Here is a 6109-nt window from a genome sequence, read left to right as displayed (position 1 = left end):
TCTCATAGCATTGTGGTCAGAAAAGATGCTTGATATGATTTCAACTTTCTTAAGTTTACTGAGGCTTGATTTGTGACCCAAGGTGTGATCTATCCTGGAGAATGTTCCGTGAGCACTTGAGAAGAAAGTGTAATCTGCTGTTTTTGGATGGAATGTCCTATAAATATCAATTAAATCTATCTGGCCTATTTTGTCATTTAAATCTTCTGTTTCCTTATTTATTTTCATTTTGGATGATCTGTCCATTGGTGTAAGTGAGGTGTTAAAGTCCCCCACTATTACTGTGTTACTGTCAATTTCCTGTTTTATAGCTGTTAGCAGTTGCCTTATGTATTGAGGTACTCCTATGTTGGGTGCATATATATTTATAATTGTTATATTTTCTTCTTGGATTGATCTCTTGATCATTATATAGTGTCCTTCCTTGTCTCTTGTAACATTCTTTATTTTAAAGTCTATTTTATCTGGTATGAGTATTGCTACTCCAGCTTTCTTCTGATTTCCATTTGCATGGAATATCTTTTTTCATCCCCTTACTTTAAGTCTGTATGTGTCCCTAGGTCTGAATTGTGTCTCTTGTAGACAGCATATATATGGGTCTTGTTTTTGTATCCATTCAGTGAGCCTGTGTCTTTTGGTTGGAACATTTAATCCATTGACATTTAAGGTAATTATCGATAGGTATGTTCCTATTACCATTTTCTTAATTGTTATGGGTTTGTTTTTGTAGGTCCTTTTCTTCTCTTGTGTTTCCCACTTAGAGAAGTTCCTTTAGCATTTGCTGTAGAGCTGGTTTGGTGGTGCTGAATTCTCTTAGCTTTTGCTTGTCTGTAAAGCTTTTGATTTCTCCATCGAATCTGAATGAGATCCTTGCCGGGTAGAGTAATCTTGGTTGTAGGTTCTTCCCTTTCATCACTTTAAATATATCATGCCATTCCCTTCTGGTGTGTAAAATTTCTGCTGAGAAATCAGCTGTTAACCTTATGACAGTTCCCTTTTATGTTATTTGCCATTTTTTCCTTGTTGCTTTCAATAATTTTTCTTTGTCTGTAATTTTTGTCAGTTTGATTACTCTGTGTCTCAGTGTGTTTCCCCTTGGGTTTATCCTGCTTGGGCCTCTCTGTACTTCCTGTACTTGGGTGACTATTTCCTTTCCCATATTAGCGATGTTTTCGACTATAATCTCTTCAAATATTTTCTCGGGTCCTTTCTGTCTCTCTTCTCCTTCTGGGACCTCTATAATGCAAATGTTGTTGTGTTTAATGTTGTCCCAGATGTCTCTTAGGCTGTCTTCATTTCCTTTCATTGTTTTTTCTTTATTCTGCTCTGTGACAGTCAATTCCACCATTCTGTCTTCCAGATCTCTAATCCGTTCCTCTGCCTCAGTTATTCTGCTATTGATTCCTTCTAGTGTATTTTTCATTTTAGTTATTGTATTGTTCATCTCTGTTCATTTGTTCTTTAATTCTTTTTCTTTTGTTTGTTTAACATCTTTATTGGGGTATTATTGCTTTACAATGGTGTGTTAGTTTCTACTTTATAACAAAGTGAATCAGTTATACATATACATATGTTCCCATATCTCTTCCCTCTTGCGTCTCCCTCCCTCCCACCCTCCCTATCCCACCCCTCCAGGCGGTCACAAAGCACCGAGCTGATATCCCTGTGCCATGCGGCTGCTTCCCACTAGCTATCTACCTTACGTTTGTTACTGTATATATGTCCATGCCTCTCTCTCGCCCTGTCACAGCTCACCCTTCCCCCTCCCCATATCCTCAAGTCCGTTCTCCAGTAGGTCTGTGTCTTTATTCCTGTCTTACCCCTAGGTTCTTCAGAACCATTTTTTTCTTAAATTCCATGTATATGTGTTAGCATACAGTATTTGTCTTTTTCTTTCTGACTTACTTCACTCTGTATGACAGACTCTAGGTCCATCCACCTCACTACAAATAGCTCAATTTCATTTCTTTTTATGGCTGAGTAATATTCCATTGTATATATGTGCCACATCTTCTTTATCCATTCATCCGATGATGGGCACTTAGGTTGTTTCCATCTCCGGGCTATTGTAAATAGAGCTGCAATGAACATTGTGGTATATGACTCTTTTTGAATTATGGTTTTCTCAGGGTATATGCCCAGTAGTGGGATTGCTGGGTCATATGGTAGTTCTATTTGTAGTCTTTTAAGGAACCTCCATACTGTTCTCCATAGTGGCTGTATCAATTTACATTCCCACCAACAGTGCAAGAGGGTTCCCTTTTCTCCACACCCTCTCCAGCATTTATTGTTTCTAGATTTTTTGATGATGGCCATTCTGACTGGTGTGAGATGATATCTCATTGTAGTTTTGATTTGCGTTTCTCTAATGATTAATGATGTTAAGCTTTCTTTCATGTGTTTGTTGGCAGTCTGTATATCTTCTTTGGAGAAATGTCTATTTAGGTCTTCTGCCCATTTTTGGATTGGGTTGTTTGATTTTTGTTTTTGAGCTGCATGAGCTGCTTGTAAATTTTGGAGATTAATCCTTTGTCAGTTTCTTTATTTACAAATATTTTCTCCTATTCTGAGGGTTGTCTTTTGGTCTTGTTTATGGTTTCCTTTGCTGTGCAAAAGCTTTCAAGTTTCATTAGGTCCCATTTGTTTATTTTTGTTTTTATTTCCATTTCTCTAGGAGGAGGGTCAGAAAGGATCTTGCTGTGATTTATGTCATAGAGTGTTCTGCCTATGTTTTCCTCTAAGAGTTTGATAGTTTCTGGCCTTACATTTAGGTCTTTAATCCATTTTGAGCTTATTTTTTTGTATGGTGTTAGGGAGTGATCTAATCTCATACTTTTACATGTACCTGCCCAGTTTTCCCAGCACCACTTATTGAAGAGGCTGTCCTTTCTCCACTGTACATTCCTGCCACCTTTATCAAAGATAAGGTGTCCATATGTGCGTGGGTTTATCTCTGGGGTTTCTATCCTGTTCCACTGATCTATCTTTCTGTTTTTGTGCCAGTATCATACTGTCTTGATTACTGTAGCTTTGTAGTATAGTCTGAAGTCAGGGAGCCTGATTCCTCCAGCTCCGTTTTTCGTTCTCAAGATTGCTTTGGCTATTCGGGGTCTTTTGTGTTTCCATACAAATTGTGAAATTTTTTGTTCTAGTTCTGTGAAAAATGCCAGTGGTAGTTTGATAGGGATTGCATTGAATCTATAGATTGCTTTGGGTAGTAGAGTCATTTTCACAATGTTGATTCTTCCAATCCAAGAACATGGTATATCTCTCCATCTATTTGTATCATCTTTAATTTCTTTCATCAGTGTCTTATAATTTTCTGCATACAGGTCTTTTGTCTCCTTAGGTAGGTTTATTCCTAGATATTTTATTCTTTTTGTTGCAATGGTAAATGGGAGTGTTTTCTTGATTTCACTTTCAGATTTTTCATCATTAGTATATAGGAATGCCAGAGATTTCTGTGCATTAATTTGTTGTTTAATTCTTCTAGATCTTTGTTAAACATTTCTTGCATCTTCCAGATCTTTGCCTCCATTCTTTTTCCGAGGTCCTGGATCATCTTCACTATCATTATTCTGAATTCTTTTTCTGGAAGGTTTCCTATCTCCACTTCATTTAGTTGTTTTTCTGGGCCTTTATCTTGTTCCTTCATGCGGTACATAGCCCTCTGCCTTTTCATCTTGTCTATCTTTCTGTGAATGTGGTTTTTGTTCCACAGGCTGCAGGATTATAGTTGTTCTTGCTTCTGCTGTCTGCCCTCTGGTGGATGAGGCTATCTAAAAGGCTTCTATTTTAAAAAATTATTTATTTATTTTAAAAATTATTTATTTAGCTGCATTGGTTCTTGTTTGCGGCAGGTGCAGGTGGGATCTTTCATTGCAGTGTGCAGACTCTCTAGTTGTGGTGCGTGGGCTCTAGAGTGCATGGGCTTAGTTGCCCCATGGTATGTGGGATCTTAGTTCCCTGATCAGGGATTTACGTGTCCCCTGAATCAGAAGGCAGATTCTTAACCATTGGACCACAGGGAAGTCCCCATAAGTTTATTTTCTACATCTGTAACTCTATTTCAATTTTGTAGATAAGTTCATTTGTAGCCTTGTTTTAGATTCCACATATAAGTGATATCATATGATATTAGACATCAATTTAGAAGCTCCCATGTGAGAGGAGGGTGGTGGGAGGAATTCTGTGGAGCCCGAATGTAGGCTGGATACAGATGGAAGGGAATGTAGGCAGGAGAGGGTCACAGGCTCAGCTCTGGCGGTGCCCGTGAGATCAACAAACATGGGCAGATGTTGAGGGAGAGAGAAGTGAGAGGGCTGGGGTAACTGTGGTTAGAGAGTGGGTTGACTCGTACCTGCCTCACCCTTTCCTCCTCTCCTCCTGTTACAATAACTGAACTGTACTTTTCCTGTTGAAGTCTGAGCCTCCATCTGGGCTCTGCACCCCATTCCCTCTGGCTCTCTTGGGGAACTTGACCTCCTTTCCCTTCTACTGGTTTCATCTCACCACTTTTAAATATTCCCAAGCCTCTCTCATTATAAAAAAAGAAAAAAACTTGCTTGACTGCCCCCATTCTTTTGCAGCCAGTACCCTTTAATTTTCTATTGTTCCCACAGCCACCATTTTCCAACCAGTTGTCTGCTCTTGCTATCTCCATTTGCTTGACCTTCACTGTCCCTCACTTTGTTGGGACCTGGTTTCTGCACCCCATTCTCTACAGATATTCCTTCCATGGGTACCAATGACCATCTTTGTTAATCCAAAGAACACTTTTCAGTCTTTATGTGATTTGACCCATGACAGTGTTTGGCACCGATGATCACTTTCTCCTCTTCCTAGAAACTCTTCTAGAAACTTCTCTTAGCTTCCGTGACATCAACTTTCTCCTCTGTGACATTGTTTCCTTTGGCTTATATGATACCAGTTTATCCCACAGGCCCACTCCATTTGGTCTTTAAGCCTCCACCCTAGGGCATCTTCTTATCTCTCCCCCAAACAGTCTCTGTACAGTATTAGACAGTCTCAGGGCTTAAGTTACCACCTACCGTAGAGGCCCAGATATAAGATAAAAACCAAATTAAAAGCAATCCCCTAGATTCCCAATGAGGAGACTCTCCAAAAAGTTTGGAGCCTAATTTGAATACATAAACTTTTAGTGTGGTTGAAGTACTTTATTAACTTAGTTTGCTATATGTTAAAAAAATCACATATTATATAAGACATTGTAGTAATACATTATTTTTTTTCTCCCCTCATATTTTATGAAGCAATTTTATTTAAACTTTTAACATTTCTCTTTAACACCTGGGTCAGTACCATTAGAGCTTTTGTTTGTTATCATTAACCTTTTATAGAACATACAAACTTTATTTTTGCCCAAGTTATTTGTGTCATAGTGCTTTCTGAATCTGTGTGTGATGCTGGAAACTTTATTCTTTGCCACAAAAACCTGATTGCATAATATTAGGTTACATAAACTAAAAAAAAAAAAAATCATCTGGTAGGTGTGTATTTGTCGTCTCCACAACATAACCAATTTCTTTATTGTTCTTGAAGTGATTTTTTTTAGAAAGCCTTGCTTAAAAAGATGAATACTTGAAATTATAAGGTCATACCCGTAGGAATAATGATTGAATCTGTGTGAAGTGTCCTTGCCTCCATTTTTTTTTGATTCTACCAGCGACCTCCATGCATATCCAAAACTTCATTGATTGAGGTTATTTCAGGCTAACGAGTTTTCCCCAAAGAGCATTTTGTTGTTCAAAACGTAGTAATTGAGAGCCTGCCCCGTAATTCAGGAGGCTTTGTAAGGACTGGAATATAAGACAAATCTTTCCTACCTCAGAGATAATTTTGGAGCAAAATCTTATCTCATATGTAGATGTTTTGCTGACAACTCCCAAATTGATATCTCCTGGCCAGGGCTTTTCCCTCTTATACCCAACAGCTTGCTAGACGTCTCCACCTGGGTGCCGATCACTCAGTGGGTCAACGCGTTTTTACTGAGTGCTTACTATGTGTCAAGCACTGTTCTGGGTGCTGGTGGATAAAGGGGTGAACATGACAGAGTCCCTGTTTTCAAGGAGCTCATCCTAGTGGGATG

This window comes from Delphinus delphis, chromosome 1 (assembly GCF_949987515.2).
Source record: "Delphinus delphis chromosome 1, mDelDel1.2, whole genome shotgun sequence".
Taxonomy (NCBI): domain Eukaryota; kingdom Metazoa; phylum Chordata; class Mammalia; order Artiodactyla; family Delphinidae; genus Delphinus; species Delphinus delphis.
Note: the sequence above shows the minus strand (reverse complement) of the source record.